The sequence below is a fragment of the Drosophila biarmipes genome, chromosome 3R, assembly GCF_025231255.1.
Source record: "Drosophila biarmipes strain raj3 chromosome 3R, RU_DBia_V1.1, whole genome shotgun sequence".
NCBI lineage: Eukaryota > Metazoa > Arthropoda > Insecta > Diptera > Drosophilidae > Drosophila > Drosophila biarmipes.
In genome coordinates this window covers 14,166,291-14,191,547 of record NC_066616.1, presented here as the reverse complement: position 1 = coordinate 14,191,547, position 25,257 = coordinate 14,166,291, and the positions used below count along the sequence as shown (strand labels likewise).

At 40.5% G+C, this 25,257-nt stretch overlaps 1 protein-coding gene across 1 annotated transcript in view; it reads left to right on the top strand.

The window, feature by feature from the left end:
- The first annotated feature begins 421 nt into the window (after positions 1-421).
- The window catches only part of LOC108031448 (insulin-like receptor), a 52,285-nt gene continuing 27,449 nt past the window's right edge, over positions 422-25,257 (top strand). Inside the window, exons 1-2 of the mRNA XM_017104880.3 lie at positions 422-990; positions 15,668-16,235. The gene's annotated coding sequence lies outside the window, so the exon portion shown is untranslated. The remainder of the gene's footprint in view (positions 991-15,667; positions 16,236-25,257) is intronic.

Sequence of the window (25,257 nt, the reverse complement as noted above, 5' to 3'; positions counted from 1 at the left end):
GGAGCCTAACATTTTAGAGCGCCAATGGTGGCCGGACAGGGAACTGATCGCGACGAAGCGCCACTGCGGCCGAAGACGGAAGCGCCCGCACAACCACAATCCAAAAGCTCCAGTTTCCTAGGACCGCCAAATCCGGGACAGCATTCCAGAAAGCGATAATCTTTCCCGAACAGTTTCCCCCTTTTCGCGCTGTTATCCAGCGATTTCCAACGGCGCTTTTAGATTTTGATGCATCTTAACAGAGCTGTTAAAATCTACAGAGACACTTACGTTGTAACGTTTGGTTACGTTGTGTTACGTTTTCGGTACGTTCCATTACGATTCGTTGCGTTTTCTTACGTTTCATTACGTTCCTTACGTTTCCTTACGTTCCATCACGGAACAACTGTAAACGCCGCGGGCAGCGCAGTCGATAGAGAAAACACAAACAAAAACAACGGCGCGGAAGACACAGGCTCGACGAGCGCACGAAATCGCGGAAATTCGCCTCTCTTTCGCCTGGAACATAACGGTCGCGGGAAATTCTGTTCTGCGCTGCGGAAAATCGTCGGATCGCTGTATCCAACGCCGATAAAAATTAGTGAATGAAAAGTGCGAGAACACGGCGAGTACCGTGGAATACAAGGAGTTGCAATAGCAGAATAGAGCAGATTCCACCAAATACAAGTGCGGGCGATTTGCGTGTGCGGAGTGCCCCCGCCTGTGTGTGTGTATGCGTGTGTGTGTGGATTCACCGTAAATAAATAAATAAAATTCGTGCACACACACACACTGTGTGTGTATTGTACACAGTGCACAGTGCACAGCATGTTGTGAAGTTGCGGCGCAGAAGGAAAGCACGCGAATAAAACATAGAAAATTTAATTACGCCTGCGTCCGGGAAAGTGCGTCGTTCTATTTTGAAATCGATACCAAAATACAAAATATAGCAAAAGTAGGTGACAAGGCAGCAACGACAATGCCCAGCGGCAACAACAACCTGGCAGAGAGGTATGTAACGAGAGCAACAAATGCGAATAATAATAACAATAAAAAGAAAAGTAGTAGTGAAAACGTAACTAGAAAAATACTCGACGGAAATTACTACGCAGCAGCAATTTATGCCAAGTTGTTTTTGCCCTCCCCTGCGCCGCCCCCTCTCCGCGCCCGGCCCCTCTCTCTCTCTCTCCTGCTCCTTCTGCTGTTGTTGTTGTTCCATATCTATCATATCTGCTTCTTCTTCGCGCGCCGCCTTTCGTCTCCGTTTTGTGAATGAGCAGCGCAGCCAGCACTATTCGCCCTCTCTTTCGGCGGCACCCGCCCTCTCTCCGGCCGCCGGGAGAGCGGCTGCGCGAAGAGAGAGGCGGAAAAGGAATGAAAGAATTCGGATTGCTGCCGGTTCCTGTGTTTCGGTGTTGTTTTCGTTGTTGTTGTTGTTGTTGTTGTTGGCGTTGCACGCATTTCCATGAGCGGTACAGAGAGTTTACCAATTTACTAAATCACTGGCACATTGTAATGCCATTTGGATGCAAGTGTATCAGATGTCAATTTCAGTTTTAAGTAGTTTATTTTATGCTTTATCAGAAGCATCTCAAATGTTTCTTAAAAATTCTGTTAAAAGTAATAAATCGGTATCTATATTTATTTATATTTATGAAACAACGAAAAGTAATGATTCAAGAAAGGTAACCATTTTTCAAATAGGCTCTTTTATTTAAAAATTCTAATATTTTTATAAATGTATTTGATAGTACAGAAAAAGTACTACTTTATGTACAATTTTACATAACATTTTTTTACTTTTATTTTGGGTTTTATTTACAAAATTTGTAACCCCAAATTCGAAAAAAAATACTCGAAACTTGAAAAAAATATTTAAACATTTTTTTAACATCTTTTATGTTTATCACCAAAATTCCTTTTAATAAATTCACCCCAACTTTGTTGCTTTCCCACATTTTAGGCGCGTCTCCATTTAAAAACCCCTTTTTTTTTATTAATAAATTTTTTGCTTACTCACCTGTTGATTTGTCAAGGTTTAGGCTAAACTCTTTTTATTATTATTTTTATTGGGGGGAAATGTTGTTTACGCCCATTTTAATGTGTTCAATTAACAACAAAGTTGATCAGCACATAATTTCATTGGTGCTCACAAAGTCATGACAGTGCATTTTTGGTTTTATTTTGTTTCCATTAATTTGACGCTCCCAATTAGTGTGGCCAAATCTGCGAGTTTTCGAAATGTATGCCCCAATTACATGCTGCCTTATAAGTTGGTAATAAAACTACTTTTCAGATAAATTGTTCTAAGAAAACCAATTAACCTAAAATGTTCTTTTTATATTCCTTAAAAAGGTATCGTAGCCTGAGAAATGTTTTGTATCAATCAATATGATCTATGATATTAAACACTTCTCGAACTGAAACTTTCATAAAAAGAAAAAAGTTTCCTTGGTAAGTCGAACCACAGAAGTTCAACTGCAGTTTCAAAGACTTAACAACTTAAGAAACCTGTAATTAAACTTAAAGGCAGGCGATTTATGGACACTCAAACCAGAGATACACGGATTAATCGACAACGGGATTAGAAGAATGATGATCTGAGGGTCTGTAATTGCTTCGAAATGAAACCGAGCGTAGTGAGAAATAGGGAAAAACATTACACAAGTAACTGGGGAGGGCGGTGATACTACGGATAGTGGGTTTTGGGGGAGGGAACTAGGGGAAATGGGGAAATGTGGGGATGGGTCCGCCTGCTAATTAAAAAGCATAAGCACTAATTGGCGTGCCGCTGCGCTTGTTGTTGCTATTTGCGTTGCCGTTGGACTGCCCACTTGCTGTGCTCTTATTATATTCGCGTTATTATTGTATAAGAGAGAAATGCCATAAAAAATTAGGAGAAGGGGGCTAAAACAACGGTCAAAACCGAAACAGCTCGAAAAAAAACAGCCAAGAATTGCGCATTTTTGTATTAATCATGCTATATTTTTGACGAGGCCCGAGGAATGTTGGCCAATGTATTTGTATTTGTGCGTAATTTATTTATTTTTAAATCGGGTTTGCCTGCCTGCCTTCTGCAAGTGTGTGTGTGTGTGTGTGCGCGAGCATAAGTGCGAATATGTGTGCGTGCTTGCGACAAAAATAAGTCGCCGCAAAAACAAATTGCTGAAATAGAACCAAAATAAAGCTGTGAAAACCGAGGAGGAGGGATCTATCGAAGATGAGGCAATGACGGAACCCCCCGGGCCGAGTTTTTTCCTTCTTTTTTACATCTCGTTGTTTTAGTTTTCATTTTATTATTTTATTTTCGTGCACGTTATTTTTGATATTGGCCTGGCTTTTTTTGTGGTGTGGCAAAAACCGGAAATTGTTTGTCCGGCTATTGTTGATGACGTATGACCATCGACCATCCCATCCAGTCGTCGGCGATTTTGGCGCATAATTTGGCCACACTAATTAACAGCGGCGAAACGAAAAACAAAAACACACCGACAACAACAGCAACAGCCTCAGCAGCACCAACACAAATACCAATACACTACTAAAAACAAAACCAGAAAAAACTGAAACCGAAAAAAGATTTCTAAACGTAGCTGCGCACAGGTTGGAGCGAGAGGCAACGACTGCCGAAAGAGAGTGGCCGGTGATAAGCCCATGTGTGTGTGTGTGTGTGTGTGTGTGTGTGCGAGCCGAGCGAGACAAACAGACAGGTGTCATTGACCTTTTTCGCTGCGAAACAACACACACACTCGCACAGCCAAACAATTTTGTGTGCACTTTTTTCAGCTGCGTTTGCTGCTCTCCCTCCTCCCCCATCGTTCTCTCTCGCTCTCTCGCCCTGCTGCTGTTGTTTTTCGCTTTTGTTGTTGCTTCTGCTGCTGCTGCCTTCACTGCTTATGCTGTGAACTGCTTGGCCTTGAACTTAGACGCGCGTCTTCTAATCGCTCCACACTCCCATTGCCCCTCGCTGCCCCGCCCCCTCCACGCCCTTGCGTGCATGCACGCACATTTGTTGTTGTTGCTGTTCTGTGTGATATTTATTATTATAATAGAAGAACTAAAAATAGCCTTATTATACCCTTGCAGAGGGTCACTCTCTCAATAGAAGTGAAGCCATCGCAAAAGTCTTTTTATTGCGAATAATCTATAGGACTTGGATAACTATATCCTATGGATAGAGATCGGTGAAATAACGAAAGGAAAATTTTATCAAATAATGTTTTAGAATTTTGAAGAAAATTTAAAAAAAAAGTCTAATTGGATAATTCAAAATATGGGAAAAAAATTATATCAGTTATTTTTTTATCTTATTCTTCTTCTTTTTTAAGTATTTCAGAATTGCAAATTAAATTTGATAAAAACAGGAAGAATAGAAAAATGATTTGCAACTGCAATATGACTCCTATCCCGTTGTGATGGTCTAGGTTAAAATAACATTATCCTATTCTTGTGATCTGCTTTTCATTTGAATTATATATATATAATATAATAATATATATATATATAATAATATAATATAATATAGTATTTTTTCTATAGGTTTTTCGAAAAACATACATTCCTGCGAGAGGGATTCAAATCAATTTATTATAACAACCGATCGTCAAGGTGATCCTAAAATTCCGAGGAATCACCTTCCCCTTCTTTATTGTCATTGTAGCCGCTTTCGGCTCTGCATTTTGGATCATTCCCAAATTGGTATTAATTACGCAAGCGTTGTTGCTGCCATTTATTTTTGCCATTTCGAAATGCAATGTATTTGCGGTGTGAGTGTGAGTCAACTTGTTTTCGTCGGGCCAGTCGCATTTAATTGTGCTTTTATTTGCATTCGGCTCGCGGAAAATCGAATGAATCGGAATTGATTGTTCCAAGAAGCGCGCTGCGAGGGCAGGCATAGTAATGATTCACAGGCGGACTCGCATCTTTCAGCTCTCAGCCGGCCGGCCAACCATCGGGCCATCCATCCACCCAGACATCAGCACCCACCCACCCATCTTCGCACGCAGCTGCTCCCGAATCTTATCACGGGAAGAGGGTCCAAGGTCCAAGTAAATAATACCCATCCATCCAGTTACGGCGATGGCAATAGCAATAACAAATAGTACTAACAAGAACGAGAACAAAAGTAAAACGCTTGGGGCCCCAGCACTACGGACCACGCACACTTGGACCCACAACACATGACATAGTCGACGTTCGTCAGTCGGTCGTATGACGACGAGAGTCCCCCTGGCTTCCCCTTGAAAAGTCTGCACTCGGTAGTCGCCTACGCATGAACGCCAAAGACAGGGACAAATGCGGTCAAGATAATAGATCTGCAGCTTTATAGGTACTTAGAGCTGGGATCTTTAAATAAAATTTGATTTAAAAGTTCTCCCAAAAATAATAGATCTAAAGTTCTGAATTTAAAATCCTTGTATATAATAGGTACCTATAGGTACTTCATGGTACTAATGGTACTATGTTAACAGAAAATTGTATTTGAAAAATCTTACAAAGTGAAATATTGTATTTCCCAAAATAATAATAAGAAATAATTGAAAATAAGCTGATCAAAATAATAGATCTACAGTTTAGATTTTAAAACGTTACAGATAAAAGGTACCTCTAGGTACTTATTAGTTGGATCTTTAATGAAAATTGTGCTGGAAAGTTCAGAATAAAAGGAATACTATATTTCCCTGTCTAATGATAAGAAATCTTTGAAAATAAAAAGGATCTGAAGCTTTATAAATACTTTGTAGGTTTAGTTGTCATTATATTTCCCACATTAATGATAAGAAACCATTTCCTATTACTATTCATGTTTAGTAATTTGAATGAAACTGAGCAATCTTTTAACTGATAACTGTACAACTTGGTGTATTTTAAAATGCGATTAGAAAGCCTCGAGTATTTTTATTTCCGATTTTGGTGTAAATTGGTCTGGGACCACGCAAGACTTCCCAACTTGGGCTATGACTCACCGGGGAATTATAATATCTTTACCGCAGCTGTGCACACCCCATTCTCGGTGTGCGAGTGAGTGGGTACAATTATGGTTTTCACTATGTGATTTAAAGAACGGCAATAGCGAACAAAATTATGGAAAAAGTAAAGTATAATAAACTAATGCTGCAGGAAATTCGGCGGATGGGGGGAGTGTTGGCGGCGGTAGACAGGCGATGACGTGGTGTTTATACGGTTACTGGATCTTGTGATCATTTCGTATGCGACGTCTTCTCGTGGAAGTGTTTGCTCGGTATCTTATTCGGCGGCACACACACTCTCGAGCGCGAATAATACACCCACAAGAGTCAACAATTGGCCAATGGCAAGTTGTTTGTTTTGATGTTTTGATTCCAGATTATGGGCAATTTCTGCGGATGGTGACTAAGGATTAAGAGCTTATCAAACTAGTTGTCCGTGATTAACCATGATATACGGGTGTAATTCAATTCGTGTACATGGTTATGACTAATAACAAGCATGCTAAGGGAGCTAGTTAACCAATGAGTGGGGTTAATATCTTTTGGATACATTTTCCTGTAAATTATGATAGCAACCAGAAGAAACTAATTATCGGAGCATATTAAACAGATTCTGAAATTTAGCTTGTGAAATGTTTTATGTTGTTTGCTTGGGCGTTAAATTAAGTGTTTTGCCGTCCATTTATCTTTAGATATTATCTTTTACGATGCCGTATTTTTGTGGGAAATTATACATGGGGAAAACCCACAAAAACTTCCCAAAACCAGAAAGTAACTAGAAGAAACTAAGTCTCAGGCAAATTAATGCGCTAAATATACATTTTATAAATAAGCACGATGATCATTAAAAGGCTTATAAAGGTGACTTTAATGGACATGCAAGTTGTGATTTATTACCTTTTTATATATTTGAAATTGGCAGTAATACATTTGAGATTTCTTGGAAAATGCCATTGAAAGCTGCAGAGAATATTTGATAGCACCTTGTTAGTCCAGTAGTATTTTGATTAATTAATAGTTTTTTGATCCTGTTGTTGGCGTTACGAGCAACAAATGTCTGCCCCTTATTTGTTAATATTGCCCGTTCTCTTTTTGACAATTTAATTCCGTCTCTGTCTCCCCGATCCGCCCGTCCCGCTTGCACTGCCTTGTTGTTTTTGCTTTTTCGGCATTCTGCTTTGCGCAGTTATTTGTTTTTCTTGTTTTTAAAGATTCCGCTTTCGTATTGACATTCGTTTATTATTTTCCGTTGGCAGCTTTCGAGTGTGTGTTGGTGTAATAAACAACACACGTGGTTGCACTTCTATGCATGCCGTCTCCCTCCGACACCCACACGCTGCAGGCCCACAGAGAGAGAGTGAGAGGGAGAGAGATGTTCTATTTTGTTTTTGATAAAGTGCGTGCTGCTGTTTGTCTTTTTATGGTGATGTGTGGCGATGTGTGTGTTCCGCGAGTGTACGTTTGTGGGTTGGTGGGGGTGTGTGTGTGCGGTGTGGCGCTTGGAGCATTTTGTTTGTGTGCTGCCGGCGTCGACGCCGACGTCTCTGCTGGGTGGGCGGCTGCGCTTCAAATTAATACCCGTTACTATTCGAATTAAGTGGGTATATTGCATTTGGTTAAAGGTGCGAAAGATACATAACTAACGGTATAAAGTTGGGAATTATAAGAATGCTTTCCTTTTCTTGGTAGTTTTTGTATTTTAAATGAAAAGATAAAAAATCTGATTCTTGTAAACTGAAATAAATTGGATCTGGGATCTTAACATCTAAGTACTCCATTGTAACTTTAAAAAACAGGGATCACAGGGTACCTCAAAGTCGGGGCACACTTCTCAAGCGTTCTTCCTTGTTTTCGCTGCCTTGTATTGTATTTATAGTCATTTTCATAAACATTACGAGATAAGCCCAACGCCCGCTCACTTTTTGCTTTCCCCCCTTTCTTCTATTCTTGGGCATTTGTGCGTGGGCATTTTGCGTTGCATATCTATTGATTGGCTTTCGGATTTGCTGACGGCATTTCGTATTGATATTGTTGTGTTAGTTCTTGTTCTTCGTGTTGTATTCCAAGTTTATATGTTGTTCTTCTTTTTGCAAGTATTTGTTTAGCTTTCTTTCTAATCGCTGGGGCGTCAACAATGTTGCCGTTATTTCTTTTTTTGCCTTTTTCTTCGGTGCGTTCTTTCGCCCGTGAATGACCTTCGGCTGTCCCGTTATTATGTTAGCATGTTCCATGATCGGTGATCTTCAGATTGCAGTATATAGAAAGTATTCAAGGATCAGTGAAATACCATATTTACAAGTTAATAAGTTTCAATATTATAAAGAGATAAATGTATTCAGTTAAAATCAAATAATTTAGCAAAATATACATATTATAATACCAATTACTTTATAATTTTCAAGACATTTTAACTGTCAATGAGGCTTGCCGAAAGTAGGCTACTATAAGAAAATAGCAATGAATAATATATAAAATAAATAATATTAAATACATACATAATTATAAATATAATAAGTTATTAAGCTAGAAATCCAATGTTTTCCGCTTATTATTTTGAGTCTTTCGGGTTGCCCACTGGCTCTGCTTAAATCTTTATTCATGAACTACTTGTGCTCAGCAGTGGCCCGTCACTTTGCTTTAATCTCGTACGTTGTCACCTTTATTCTTGTTGCTTGCCCGTGTTGTTGTTGTTTTCGCATTTCCATTGAAGTGGAAAAATGAGTGAGGCCCGGGGAAACCTGAAATAAAACCTTTTTCGCCAATGATCTGGTGGCCGTAGAGTTTTGCTCATTAAATTTTACACCATAAACCGGGCCTCTTCCTCTTCTCGGGACCCTTTTTGTGTCGTCTTGTCTGTCTGTCTGTCTTCTTCTTCAGCCTGCCTGTTCTATGTTGCCGTCTCACTCGCACATGCTCCTGTCTTTCGAACTTCTTCTTCTTTTAAGTGACGTGCGCTCGGGAAGTTGTTTCCCAAGTGTTTCGTGGAAATTCCAGGCCACAACTTCTTGAACTACTTCATCATGTAAATTGTAAACTAAACCCAAGCTTCAACTCTCTCCCTTGTTGCAGCTGCCGTCTCTGTCTGCCCTGCTCGCCCTGTCCTTATCCCCAGCCATATGGCCGTCTCTTTCGCTTTGTTTGCCTGCCTCAACAACAACCATCGAGAAGACATTTTTATGATTTTATTTTAACTGTACTCGTAAATTTAGCGATTAGTGGACGCGGTCTTCGCCTCTCTTCTTCTTGCTCTTGTGCCTCTTCTGGACAACACACTGCCACACCTCCTCCGCCCCCTCTCCTACTCCTTCTTGGGGCTACCTTTTTCTCCCCCTCGGCGCCCCCTCACATCAGCCCGGCTCTCGTTTCGCGTGCTTCACGCGCCCAGCGCGGCACTCCATATACCATATATCGTGTTTTCATACCCTATGGAGAGGGTTTTATGAGAGGCTGAGAAGATTGGTTAACTTATATCTGTATATAATACCTTAAAAAGAAAGTTAAATTATAGAGTTTTAGAGATCTACCCTATGGAGATGGTTTTATGAAAGGTTGAGAAGATTTGTTAGCTTATATCTGTGTATAATACCTTAAATAGAAAGTTAATTAATAATGTAGGTTTAAAGATCTATACATTTAAAATGAAATCAATTCTAGAAAGTATAATGTTAAAGTTAATCCTTGAGGTGTATTTTTTATTGTCTTAGATACTGTTGTATCTTTCTTTAGATATTTTATTATTATGTTCAATAATGGCACAATTTTATTAATATAATATCCTTTCGAAAATTTCCTATTCGAGGTCTGTTTTATAACTATTTTTCAATTACTTAATCAGATGAAAAGGTATATTACATTTTTAAATATGTTTAATTTACTTTTTATACAATAATATGAATATAATTTTAGTAATACACTGAGTAACAGGATATTTAAAAAGTACTAGACCCTGGTTGTGCTATATTTTATCTTAAAAATCCTGTTCGCATGTAGTATATCAGTTTCCAAAAGCATATACCTCTTAAGAACAAAGGGTATTTCCAGCTTCGAGGTTACTCCGAGCCCAGGCCACTCCACTTTTTGTTGTTTCTGGCGCTGCTGCTGCTGCGACTGCTCCTTTTAGCCATTGTCGCTGCACGTCCGCCGCCCCTCGGCCGCTCCACAAACAATGCGACTGCGGCACTCGGCAGACAAACAGACCGAGGGACACGGCCAGAAGAAAGGCCGCCGTCTGGCCAAGAGAGGCCGCAGCCCGCGCCCCTGCCCCCCGGCACACAAGGCCCTCCCCGCGCCTCCTCCGGCGGCACCCACTTTGTGTCACTGACTGTCTGCTGATGTTTGCTTTTGCAACATTGTTGCACAAGTTTATTTTTAGACACATTTCCACGATGTTCCGCTTTTTGTCCGCCTGCCACGCTGACGCTGCACATTGGCCGAGGGGCGTTGGATTGGAGCCGCAGCTTTCCAGGCCCGAATCCGCATCCTTGGCCCTGAGATTGTGGTTGCCAAAGAAATAACCATCAAATCAGCGCCAAATTGACGCTGGGAATTTCTTTCCCCTAATTGACTGCCTCTAATTGACTCGAAAATGTCTATAATTAGTTTTCGAACCCGTTTGCCGCAGCTTTTTAGAATGGGTTCAACGCAGCAGATTGGCAAAATCGGTTTTATTGAGCCTTAAAGAGTATTTGTTATCCATCTCCTAATTACAGTATGTTTTATATAAATTCTGTTATATAAAATGGAATATTTTTGGAATATCTTTATAAGTAATGTAATGTAATATTATAAAGTAACTTTAAAACTAGGAATAAAATTTCATTATAAGAACACAATTGCTTATAGAGTTTAGGATTCATATACATTTTACCGATAAATATGTTTTATTGTTTTTAATTATAAAAGTAAGGTATCATAAACTTAGATCGATCATATACAAATTTAATTACCATCACTAGCTTTTTTGAATAAAATCAAAGCATTTGCTTGGTGTTGTACAAAATATGTGGCTTTGAACCTACAATGTGTGCTCATAAAAAATGTGGTACAAGGCTTGAGTTACATTAGATAACTCTTCTTTCTTGCGGCCAAATTCCATTTCACCGAAACTGAACCCAATGTGCTTTGACTGCATTTTAGTTTCCCCTTTTCTGGCTTTTTATCGCGACTACCTTCTTGTTTGTTTCGTGAGGTAATTAATTTTAGCGTTTTTTTTGTGTTTTCCGTATTTTTGGAGGCCCGTTGCCGCTGCTGCAAATTTATGTATTTATTAGCCCCATGCATAGGCGGTGGCTTTAAATTTTAATGGTTTTTTAATTAGGCGGCGCCGTTTGATGATCCGCACCGCAGAACCCCCTTGCTCAAACCTCCCCTGCAACGAACCCCTTTCGTTCTCATTAGCAGCCCATTGGCAGCAAACAACTAAATACTAAGCCACCAGTACAATACAACAATGTAAGGCGAAGTAGGTGCCACAGTGGAACTTCTGCAAATCAAGCTTTCAGATACATTCTATAAAATAAAAGAGAAAACAGTTATAGTAGCTGAAATTTGAACCCATCCTTTTTTTTTCAAAATCTGACTTTTTAAATCTATCTATTTAAAATCTATTTCCTAAACAGGATCTATACAAATTTTTAAAGGTATTCTTTTTTTTAATAAGCAGTGTGATCGAAAATATGCTTCGTCTACACCATGTACTCTTTTCAAGTATATTTTTTTAAACATCTGTTTTAAAAATGTTGTTTTTCTTTTTTTGACTTTTTTTTTAGTATATACTATCATTCTAGTATTAATTGATATATTTATTAGAATTTTTTAATCTGGCTTAAATTAAATAATAAGCATTTAATTATTTCATATACTAAAAAATACATGTAGAAGACGACATTAAAAACTGAAATCAACCCTAAATATTTTCATTGCATTACTGAAATTCATTTATTTATTAATTTATTGTATTTAGTGGTATTTTAGCTTCATTCGATTTAAATAGGTTCGGGTGTAAACACTCGATTACGAGTTACAACCACTACGACTGGAACTACGTCCGCAGTTTTACAACTTTACAACCGCATGTGTAGTTTTTTTTTATTGCAACCCATTTAGGCGACGTCGCTGCTTCCGTTTGCCGCCTCTTCTTCCTTCCTCCTCCTCCTCCTCCCTCCGTTCCTCGCCGCTTCCTCTTTGGGCCGTTTTACGAGGTGCCTGCTAGTATTTTTTGGTAGTCACTGTACCACATTGCGCCGCAACAACAAAGCTGAACAACAAAAACACCAGCCAAGGGCCAACGACACCGACATTTTCTGCACTCCACACACACACACACACACATGCGAACTCTTTCCCTCTCTCTTGCATACACACATGCGTTTTCGGGGGGAGCGAGCGAGACAGTAGCGCGCCTTCTTTTCCATTCATAAGCGACTGCGTTTTGGTGTCCTCTTCGTTGTTGTTGTTGTTTTTGTTGCTGTTCCTCTGCTGGCGCTTGGCAAAATAAAAAAGTACGTAAAAAAGAATTATTTGGCGGCCTCCATCTGTGAGAAAAAATTTCTGCAATTTTATGTGTGGTACTCGAAGTAGTTGTTGCTCTTTTGCTTTTTGTTTTGTTTTTGTTGCGACTGCAGTTGCCGCCCTTATCACACAGACATACACACACGCACACACGTGCAGCCTCCGGATTTCCCACTCCGTACGTTCATACGTCTGCCGTGCAAATCGTGATTTATTCATGCCCCAAACAAGCATGAGCGGTATGCAACCCATGGTAGCTTGGTGTTTGTTAATGCCATTGTTTACTCAGCTTTCACCGGTTGGCAGTTATGGGAAAAAATGCACTTTTGTTTTTAAAATTCATGGTATCTAAAAATTTTTTTATATGAAATATCAAATTTTTAAAGCTATACATTTTTGTTTTTAGGTTATTCTTTTGCATTAGAACTGCTTATAAGGTATTTCATTAAGGAATTAATTGTTTTTTTTTTATTATTGCAAATTGCAGCTGTATCCTTTAATCCTTTTTATTCAAAGTAGCTTAGCTCCGCATAAACGCATTCCTCCTACGCCTCTTCCTTTCCTCCGCATCTTTGTCCACCACCCTCTTTCTCCACGCCCATTCTCCTCCTTTCTCCTCCTTTCTCCTGTTTGTTATCGCAGACATGCGCTCTGTTTACGCTCTCACGTTCTCCTTCGCTCTCTTTGTCTCCACCGTTTGCGCGCGCTTGCTGACGCTGTCTCTGTCTCTTTCTGTCTGGCCGCCGCCTAACTGCGCTTGCACTTTGTTGTTGTTCTTCGGCTTTTCGTCCTGTCTGCGTGTTTTTATACGCATTGCGCTTTAGCATGTCTATCCGCAAAACAACAAAAAAAGTGGTCTGTTGTTGTTGGCGAGGGGTAGGGGGCAAGAGCGAGAGAGGACGACGCATGCAGACGCCGACGCTGTTCGCCTCTCGCTTGCACTCTCGCCGGTCCGTTATTAGATTTCAGTTTGTTTTCGTCCCCGTTCGCATTCGTTTTCACACATTGCGCTTCGCGTCATTTTTCGGGGTCAACGTCATCTCGAGGGTTGCCGGCGCTCTGCTTCTGCTTCTGCTGCTGCCGGCGTCTCTGCACGCCTTGCGTTTTTTTCATTCTTTTTGTGTTTCGTTTTTGTTGTTGTGCATGTCTCGTATTTTGTGTTTTATCTCTTTCGCGTGTGCAAGCGCTCTCTCTCGGTTGTGTTGTGCTCTCCCATTTGCTGCTGCAGCACATTTTTAACGACGGGCCTCCTTGTGTGTGTTTAAATCTCTGTGTGTGTGAGTTGTCTTGACCAAAATGAATTTTTGGCCAAATATGCGAATCGTAAGCAAATAATCCGGCTTTAAAATCAATATTTATTCATAACTACTATGGTGTGCAATTAAAAATGCAATAAACCAATAATAACGAGCTCTAGTTCATTAATTTACGATGCAGTGCTTAATCTTTTTTGATTCGGCCGAATTTGTTGGCCAAATTTTAAAATAGTATATAATAAATTAAAATAATTTTGTGACAAAATTAAGAGGACATTTGTCAGCTTTCTTTTTGTACAGTTTGCATTCGATTAATGTAACTTATACTCCAGACTATTATTAATTATTGAAAAAAATGTAAAAGTAAGAAAGTAATTTAAATACATTTTTCTCGTGAAAAAAACACTATTTTGATAATATTAAATTTATTAAAATGAAATAAGGAACTAAAATCCTATAGGTACTGTTTTGCTATTAAAATGCGGAAAACCGAAAAACACCATCTAATTTATTTATTTATTTAGCTTTAGTTCAGCAGTTTTCCATTTTTCTGCATTTCGCGTGCTGCACACAACACCCCACGTGACTTCTGGAGTGTGAGTGAGAGGGAGGGGGCTGGAGCGGCAGAGCGAGAGAGACGTTGTCTGTCTGGCCCCGTTTCCTTGGTCGGAGGGGGGTCGGCGGAGGGGCTGTGGGCGGGAAGCGCACTCAAGAGGGGCGTGACGGCAGCTTTTTGATGCTTGAACTGCGCTTGTTTTCCTTGCCTTTGTTGTTGTTTCTGGCGCAGACGGTTTTCATACCCCTTAAGTTGTAAACGGAGAGGGTGTATTCGAATTTTGAATTATTTTCTTTTGTAAAATATTTTATAGTTCTTTAAAAACATTCAAAAATTCTCTTATTAAGGAATAAAATAGATATTCGGTATATTAAAGTACACTTCAATACTTAAAACTCAAAACGAATCTGCCACGAACTTAATTGCCTCTTGGTCATATTTAATATTGGAAATATTTAAGTTGTATTTATGTGATATTTGTCCTTGCATTTTTATAACTAAATAACCCATAATATCGGTTTCAATTAGGAAATATATATTTATTCGTTTTCTTTTCTATTGCAAAGGTATTGACCATTCGAAACATCCTTGCTTCATTTTTGCTCTCCACATTTTTTGCTATTTCGGCTACGAAGATTTTTGTTTTTTATTTTTCGGTTGCACCTTCTATATTTAATACAGATACTTTAGTTGTTGTTGCCTCCACAAAAAAGGCGTGGCCCATGAGTGCCAAAACAATATCTTACTATCTTTATACGTGATATATATTTTTTTTTGCATTTTTGGGGGCGTTGATGTTGTAATAAAATGTCGTTTATTGTTTGATAAAGTTTTTCCTTACATTGTTTATATATTTTATATTATTTTTCCGCTCGGCTGGGCGAATTGTGCTGTTTATGATTTGGCGCGAAAGTTGAACGTTTTGCGGCTGTTGGTCTCTTGGTTTCTGGGTGGGGCCTAATGGATTTTACTGCAAGAATTGTGAGAGTCAAGCAGAAAATTATGGATTTTCAGGTGGATTAAGGTTGCAGGAATACTGCTTTTCTGGCTTTTAAGTGATTCTGTGGAATTTGTTAATTGGATAATGGTTGCTCTAAAGTCAGCTGTTGTTGTTGGGTGGACTGTACATTACTGCAAGAGGCATTGGGTTGGAAATGGGTTTCTATTTAAATATTAACTTGTATTGATTAATTGCTTTCAAAGTTTCAGGGCAAGTATAAACTGTTTGCAATAGTTGCAAAGATTTACGTATTACAGATATATTATATCTCAGATTTGTTGTAGTTATTCTCGCTGTACAAATGTATTGTTACTCAATACAAAGGCAATTCAATTTAGACCCGAGTCAACGAAATTCTATTCTCATCAAACGCCTTTCTCTTTTGCTTTCATTTCAGTTCGGCGACGACTAAATGCATCATTGAGATCACGTGAAACGATCATCGAGTGCCGCGAAGGTGTGAAAGTAAAAATCATGTGAAAAATGTGAGAAATAGTGAGGAATGCTATGTGACAACAACCACAGATACTTGCAAACAAAAGATCAAGAGAGCAACAGCAACCACAACAACAACGAAGGCGACGAGAAAATCAAGAAAAATGATAACCTAAATAAATAAAATTGCTAGTCAGATCATCAAACAAAAAATAAAAACAACACAAGCCAGGGAATGAGACCAGAGAATGAGAGAGGGAAATTAAGTTATAGAAGTGATCCGATTCCGAACCCCCGAGTGCATTTTCTCCCCCCAATTCCTACCTCTCAGCTCCACGGTTTTCCCCGAATCTACTATTTTTCGGGTTTTCATTTGCCACCGGTGAAAGCTTTCGCCAAAGGCTGGTAGGAAAGTGCAAAGGCAGCAGTGAAGAAAAATATTATCAAAACGTGTTTGAAATTTATAACAATAAAGAAATGCGAGAGAAGGAGGCATATAGTGTCTCTGCCATTCATTGTTCTCGCCTGAGGTAAGTTCCATTTCTGTCGTTTTCTTCGGAGAATTCAATTACAGTAAAATATCTTAAAGATAGTATTTTGGTATCGAACCAAAAAAAGATAATGTTGGATGCAATGTTTTGGATACTTATCCTTTAAGATACATTTTTAAGATTATATATATAAATACAAAGAAATTAAGCCTGACAATTCATAAAAAAGTACTATTTAACATAGAAGAGTGATTCAATTGTTCTGAAAACCCAACAACCAAATATTCTTCTTAAGGAAAATATGAAAAAAGCCTATTTGCATTTCTGTGTGTGGAAAGTTCCACTGTATCTTCGTTTGTCCACAGCTATCTCTTTCGTTGTGCTTAATTTGTGTCACATTCCAATGAGGTTGAACCAGAAGAGGGGACGTTTTGGAATTTTTCCTAAGAAATGTATGCTGATTTGATTGTCAATGGGAAAATTTGTGAACCAGAAGCGTGTTTATCCGGCCCAAGAAAAGAGGGGGAAAACAGGGAGTGGGAGTGGTTCTCCCGATTCCGGATATATCATCCCCAGCTCTAATATTTCACTTTGGTATTTCCGCATGGCCCAGTTCCAAATAACTCGCTAACAATAAATATTGGGTAAATTCCGGATGGGGCAAAAATAAAGCGGAGCCGGAGTCCAGCCAGGGAGGGGGAAAAGCGTGTGGAACAGGGGAAGTTGGTGGGTGGGTGGCAGGAGGTGGTGTTAAATGGCCTCTGATTCTAAATAATGTGTAACAAATGGCGCGTCTGTCGCAACAACAACTGCAATAATAATAACTTGGCAGCGAGCGTCAGCTCGGGCAAAAACAACTGCATCAGTGGAAAATAATCAGAAAAACAGGAGAAAAAGCTGGAAAGGCGACAACTTAGGGTCGTCGGATCTGTAAATACCCTAGGTCTGGAATTTGTTAAGGGTGTATATATGAAATAAAATGTTTTTAGATAAATATATATTAAAATATTAGGGGTCATACGTTTTAATAGTCTATATTACTAACAAACTTTTTTAGTAATGGTACCTTTGATGGTTATATAAGGGGAACCTTTAAATTACGTTTTGCATAACCATAAATAAACTGTGCGATAAGAAGATAAAAATTAGACATATTAAGGTTAGATACATTAAAACGAATTTCATTTAGTGAATGATTTGAAGTAGGTTTGTCAGCCTTTATAAAAATTAAAGGATCACCCAAAAAGCTGTCTGTAGTGTAGTTATGCACTGGATACCAACTTACAAGGTAGGGTAGAATCTCTGCCAGACGGGGGATCGAAGTTAGACCAGACCGGACCCCGGGGGTGGATGGGGGGAGCGGTGGAGGCAACCGACCGCATCAGCAGAGTGGAAGTAGCAGCAGTCGCTCAATTGCACACTCACCGTCTGGGCATTTTCACAGTTTTGGAGCAGACACACACTCGGCGGCACCAACACACATGGGAACCACTCTTGAGACGACGGTTGACGCCTTGAAGAGGGGGGCGGTGCGGGGCGGGGATCTATTAGTGTGTGGCACCATGTGGCATGCGGTATGCCATTGCAATTGCACAAACATTTCTATATTGCTCTAATGTATCTCTCCACGCCTCGTGGTCGTGTCGCCGTCTCATTGTATTTGTGCTTTTCATTTTTTGTTAGTGGCTGAATCGAGTTCGGGCCGGAAATAGTTTCAATTGGAAAGGCAGCCTGGCCGAAAGATCTGCTGCTCTGGTCACTGATAAAGCCATAAGTGGCCTCCATTCATGCGAATGCGATTGTAGTTACGATGAACTCATTTGTGTCAAATGGAATGTCGAATGGAATAAATACAAAATGCGAGAAATTTCCATTCAAATTTTGAGTTTCTATATTATCTACAAAATTTAATTTTACAGTAAACTGCAGTTACATCTGCAGTAGTTTTAACTTTTTCTTATGCTTAGATACAAAAGTATCTTTTTTGAAAAACCAATAGTAGCAATAATAAATCTTAGAAGTATTTTAAGGTCATTTTAAGAGTTGAACCAAAGTATTTACGAGTTCGTGTCCTGGCTTTTGGTAAAAGCTTGGCTTTTGCAGCCTGAAAAAGAACTGTTTCTGTTCTTCTACCTGTGTGTGAGTATGAGAAAATCGCTCCCAAGAGCCCCACGCCTTTGGGTATCCTTTTTATTATCAGTTTACGACCCCGGGTTCGCCTCCTTCTCCATTTAGGAGGGAATTATGTGTGGCAACTGATATTTTCCCAGGCTCCCGGGGGAAGCCCATAATGAGTTGAGGAGGCAGCCAGAGTCGCCTCCTCCTCCGGAGGCCCCAACCAGATCCATTCGCATTCGCACTGCTGCATTCTTTTTTCCCTCCGCGGGCTTGGGTTCGGTTTGTTTTGTTTTGGGACTTTAATGGCCAACTGGTTGCGGTGAGCACGTGTTGCCTGTCAGTCATCCATCCAGCCCGTGTACTCAGCCAGTCAGTCAGTCACCCAGACGTTGATTGAGATAGCAGCCTGTAGACTGTAGGCTGAAGACTGAAGACTGCAGACTGGAGACTGGTTCCCCGAAGAGAACACGCGTCTCTATGAGGGGGCGTCTGAGGGTCTGAGGTCTCGGAGTCTCAAACTCCGAGAGTTCTTCTTCGCTTTGGGGCGTGCCCCTCGCCTTCCACAGACGCGCACATTCTGTCAGTTGCTCAATTAGACGCACTTCCGCTGCATTTCCCCTGCTTTCCCCCAGTCGCTTTATTTCTATATTTATTTCCGTTTTGTGCGTGTGATTGATGGCCGACTGCTGGGCAATGATGTAACCAGAAATTAAAACGGATGTGAATACGAAAACGAGACGAGGCGAAAAGTGGACTAATGTCGCGATTAAGATTGGGGAAATAGAAAAATTCATAAAAATAAAAACAAACTATCTCTTCCAGTTTAATCGCCTCGGGTCAGGGAATGCCAGTCGTGGAGCCTTTAAAATAGTATCTTTCAGTTGTTGGATTGCACCATCAATCCGTTTCATAGCAGCATGGGGTTATAAATAACTAAAGTTTGTAACCCTTAAAAGTATAAAATTAATAATAATAATAAACATATTAGTTTAAGTAAGAACTAAAGGAACACCATTTTTCGGGATGGATTTCTTTTGTGTACCCACTGTTCTCCTTTCATGCGCCCATGTCCGGAGACAGTTAACATGCCGTACCAATTTCACTTCCCCTGGCGGCACTTTCCCTCCCCCACCCCCCATTTTCTCTCCCTTTCTCGCTGCCGTTGTTGCTGTATCCAATAAACTAGTAGCAACAGCTGCAGGCCGCAGACGACAATCGAAATGCGAAGGGTGTAAAGTGGCGCTGCCACATTCCAATGTCTGTAGCGTAGCTGTAGCTGTAGATGTATCTGTATCTCTTCCTTTTTGTTGTCAAGAATGCCGGAGATGAAGACGAAGAGGAAAACGAAGACGAAGCAGCCGCAGCCGCAGCCGCAGCAGCATTAATCGTGGCATCATCTCATCGACACTCCATGTAAAAATCACGTTTCGAGTTATGTGAACGGCGCGTGAATGAGTCGAAGTCCAGAGTTCGAATCGTGCGGGAAAGAGACGGCCGGCTGGCGAAAGAAAGAGACGGGTAGAGCGGCCGTCTGCGAATGCGATCGAGCTGAAAATGCAGACTTAATTCGCCGCGAGAGTGAGAGAGAATTTTCTCGATTTGTCCCGGAATGTGGGCTTTCGTTACCAGAACTAACTCCATTCGCCTGGAATTCGAGTATCTCAAGTGCAGTGGTGAAGAGCTGTTCAATTGGAAATTTTGCATTGTATTTACATTAAATTAGTTTAAAACAGTTTAGGACAGTTGAATATTTTCGAAATGGTTCTGAAATTGTTGTAAAGATGTATCTTTTAGCTGAATTTAAGTTATTTGTTTGTCGTATAACCTTTGCTGACAAAAAACAGCATTATTTTCTTGAGAAAAATCATTCTTGCTTTTCATGAAAGTAAAACTACAAAGTATTATATGAACTGGAGGTAATTTAATGCTATTTCAAATACCAAGGCAGATCACTTAGAGCCATATGATGGACGTTTAACAACAGATGTAACATGACATTTTGAAAACAAAGTGATAAAATAAATGTTTCTTCCTGTTAATAATACAATATGACGACAAAGCATGGTGGCACTTTTATTGGACCATAAAAACCTGATGGTCTTATGCTCTAATGAGGTAAACCAATAGTATTTTAAGTACCTCGACGGAACATTTAGAACCATATGATTGACACTGAACATTAAAAACTCGTTTTAAGGAGATAGCTTTCAGTGCAATAAATACAGCAAGCATTGCCTGCCCCTCGAAGAGGTATAGATGACGGATAATGCCATAAATAAGCGTACTCCATCTGTCATTTAATTTATTTACTCTCTGTATGAATGATCGGCGGCAACCCCTGCAATGACAATTTGTTGCCGCCTTTCGCTGTCCCAACTCTTTTTCATTAAAACCAAGTTTAATGGCCATCAATTAATTTACAGCGAGCGCACAAAAGGCGGAGGGAGACGGCACGAGTGTCAGACTTTATGTGTGTCATTAGGGTGCATTTTGAGTTATGCACCTAAAAATAAAGGAGCACAGAGAAAACACTGAAACACTGGGACTTATGGGTATTAAAACATTTCCGCATTCCACAATGGGGAGTCAGCGAAACAAACAGAATAAAGTACAAAAAGCGAAAAGAGACGGGCGCATGCGCAACGGCGGCTGAGACAGAGACGGCTAGAGGGGGTTGGAGGGAGACGGGGGCAGGGAAAGACCTCGACCCACACTCGTGTGGCGCCCATAAAAACGTCATCGTTGCACATAAAACCCGACAGCAAACAATGCAGCTTGCCATTTGGCCGCCGTCGTAATAGTTTTTTAATTGCTCATAAAAGTCGTCAAAGTTCCCCGGGCCTCGTCCCCCCGCCCCCAAATATATAAATATATTTACCACAAACATAACCCGTACAAGGTAAGGTCTGTTGTCCGTTTGGGCCCATTAATCACTTCGAGCGGAGGCTGCGGAAAATAACGCCACCAGGTCCAGGTAAAGCCAGAAAACCGTTAAGCGTATGCAACAAGATCGCCGCCGCCGCCGCCGTCTGCCTCTTGAGATCCTAACATATGCGCATATTCTCCAAGTCTCCGGCTTTTTTCATACATCCATAGGCACGAGTGCTTGTGCAGAGGAAGCGGAGAAGCGATCTTGCTATTGACATTGACAATGTCATTGGGCGGCTGTGGGAGGGCGCGGCGGTGGGGCAGGGAAGAAACCAGTACAGCACAGCCAATATTTTGATACCCTAATAGTCCTATCCCAAATTTAATATCGATCTGGGAGATTTCTATGAAATCTTTGCTTAACTATAATATCCATGGAAAAAGATATAAGGAGGAAATTGTTTGACACCTTTTGTCTCCTCCATCTCTCTATAAGCTTTTCCTCGGGGTGTTAATAGGTAACCCCTGCTATATGCTTCGTAAGATCTTTGCGTTTCAGTTGGTTATAGGATGGGATTTAAATATTTTTTAAAAGCAGTACCATCTTAAGATGTAAACTTTCTTTAAGCAAATCTTTAAAAGATACTAAATGAGTTTTTAAACCTTCCCCTGTGTAATTTCTACTGTTCGTTGGCGATCTTTCTTCTATAGTGCCGTGGTTAAATTGGAGATCGCCGGCGTGATTATACGATAATGGGAGACACATGCGCATAATGACCCGGCTGTAGTGGCTGCTTTTTTATTTTAAGGGGTAAATCGAAGCAGCGGGAGGGCGTTTTGCGCCTGGGAGTTTAGTTTGGAATGTTGTTTATTGCATTCTTCAGCTAAATGTCGCTGGGACGTTGTCGCCTCCCATTGGAAACTATCAGACACACAGATACTATGCATAATGACTGTGATTTTGTTGCGCCACACGCGAGTGTGAGTTCGCCTGGTATTGGCTTTGGCATTTGGAAAGTTAGCTGCTCTCTCGGCCGGCCGCTTTTTATAGCCCACAATCTGCAGGCAGCTTTGAGTCATTGTGCCCGTTTCTGGATTTGACACTGCAGCCTTTTGCATTTTCATGCATCCGGGATGCGATGATGATGGTCGTGATGCTGATGATGATGATGTCAAGGCGATTACTATGGCCATTACACACTATATATGCAGTAATGATGATGTCGGCTTTGGCTTCCCGAGGTGCGTGTGCCATGGCATCTAATGGATCGGCTTGGTTGGAATGTCGTTTTATGATTTGTATTGCCTTCGAACTACTGGCTCCGAAGAATTTAACGGGTTTGGGTTCACTGTTAAAGTCTCTTCTTTATGCCACCTAAAAAACACCTTTTCATCCCATTACCATTTCTTAATAGTTGAATATTATAACTAAAAGTTTGCAGTTCTAAAAGGCACTTCAGTTTGCAAGTTATAATGGAGCTCCACCTGATTTCGCTGGTAAAACCTAAAGCCGAATCGCAACGCACACTTGAGTCTGGCTGTTTTGGATGCCAATCAAGAGGCATTTGCCAAATGTGCAGACACAAAGAAAACGTGGCCCAAATGGTCCCATGACCAAGAATACAAAAATACACGCTCGTACCCGTACTCGTACCGCAATTCATTGAGTCTGCACCATACGGATGGATGTAAGGATGTACATAAAATGCAATTACAATTACAAATTGAAATGCACAACAGATGACGCCGCCGTAGCGACGGGGTCGTCTCAAGATATATGTAGTTATATATGGTATATCTTTTCTGGCTTGGGATCTCATCTGACGAAACTCGACGGCAGTGGCATAGGTGAGAAGGCGGTGGGGGAGGGGTGTCATCCCCCACTCATGACGACGACCCACGAGACTCACAAAAATATAGCAGGGCTATTCTGATTCTGCCTCATTGTCTCGTCGCTGACGTCTCTGTTGTTGCTCGCACTATTATGGCATTTACCCTAAAGCTAGGGGTATTTAAGATAGCATATGGTACACTTACAAGTCCAAAAAATAACTAAACACCCAAAACTAAAGAAAAGGTTAATAGTGCAAGGATCTAAAGAATTCGCCTATAGTTGAATTCTGAATTAAATAAATGCTTGTAAAATGTTCAGGGTATCTCAAGTTGACTATATTTTCCATTGTAATTTATGCTCGTTTTTCGTTTCGCATTCAGCCGAGCGCTAATTTTCGCTTTCCTACGGCGCTTGGATGGGGGGCGTCAAAAACGCCCACTTTCCACTCCGTCTTCCGTTCCCTCGGCGAAACTTTCTGTCTCAGTGGCATAGGAAAATGTTTTTAATTACAATCATTAGAACGAAATTGATCGTGAACTGCAACACGAAAATGAAATTAGGAAAATGCAGACGTGCACAGACCACAAACGGCACCTTTAAGGCGCGTCCACCCCTCGGAAATCGCCTTCCCACTGGCATTTCACTGGGGGCCTCGTTCGGGGGATGCTGTTGCGTCGGATGTCTCGTGTTATTTATTTTATAGAAATGCATTTTGCTATTTTTAATATTCTCTTTCAATTCCACACCCCCGGCGAATGCGTTTCAAAAATAAACGAAAACTGAAATTATCTCCGGGTTGCTGGGGGGAGAACAAAGTCCTTGGGGGAGTCGGCCATTAAAGAGGGGAGCGACGAGAGTTCATTTTCGTGAGGGGGAGGAGAGCCGTGAAAAGCGGGGCAAAGGTGAAAGGACTTTAAAGTCATTGTGGGGGAAAAGCAACAAGATTTGGGGAAATGCTGTATCCGCATTCAACGGAAATTTACAAGATACGTCGGCTGTTCTCCATGTGGAATTCTTAATTGATTTGACGTGACTCAATCTCATGGCATTTTTCTGCGACCTCTCTGACTAATCAGAATATTGAGGTATTCTGAATTTGAAACAACTTTGGGCCCGTCATCGCTTGATCAGAGTTTGACAGAGTTTGGAATGACATCAGGTTTTACTGAGTAATAGAGATCTTAAAAACATGTGATCGAGATGATTAAGATTAATGTTGCTTGATATAGGGAAGTCATATGAAAAACCCTTAAACGATTTAGGTTTCTTAAAATAAAGGGTATTTATGTTATAATATTTCAAACCCTATGTCGTCTATGTTTTTCTACCCGATTCTTTTCAAACGCAGTAATCCAATCTAGACCTTGTAAAAATGTTGATCATCAATGACCAGTTTTTTGTTGTTTCTTTTGCATAAGCAATGTAAGCACTACATACATATGTAAGGAACCATTTACATTTACTTGGGTGCGAGGGAAGCAAGCAACCCTTAGACCCCGAAGACAACCCCTTGGCAACAACCCGATCCGATCCGATCCCATCCCATCCCAAACCCAACCCGTCTACACGGATCTTGTGATCTGTCATTACAAGCGAACGAAACGAAAAGAAGCAAAAAGATACGAGACGGAATGAGACGAAACTGTGTGTTGTTTACGTTTTATGTAGATTTATTTTTGCCTTGCAACTTAAACGCACAGACATTTAAATTTAGCCGCGGCGATCATCTAATGGCCTCGTCCGCACACAAAAGCTACCCATCCCGCTCCCACCTCCGCCGGGCGGCACCGTGATCGGCGATCTGATGCTGCTCCGCCGTGGCGTGGTGTGATGGGCTGGTGTCTGAGCGTCTGCCCTGCACTTTTCACACTCGAAGAAAAGGTGTTTTATCAGGGGTGCCACGGAAATAAGTCCACGCTGAATTCGGTTGAAATTTACATTGATGTACGCAAGAATTCCGTGCGAATTCATAGCCAAGTGATTTCTGTTACTCCGCCGATTACGCGAAAAGAAAATATTTTTTTAATTTTAAAGTATTATCTATTAGCACTGATCTCATAGCTCTTAATTAAAGGCTCAAAATTAATATGATGAATTTGGGTGAAATTTACATTGATGTACGCATGATTTCAGTGCTTAGTGAATTTCTGTGACTCCCTCGAATATCTGGAATCTGAATTGAAATGATACTAATCAGTTGTGATCTTATAGCTCTTAAAGTATTACTTTTCAGCTCTAGAG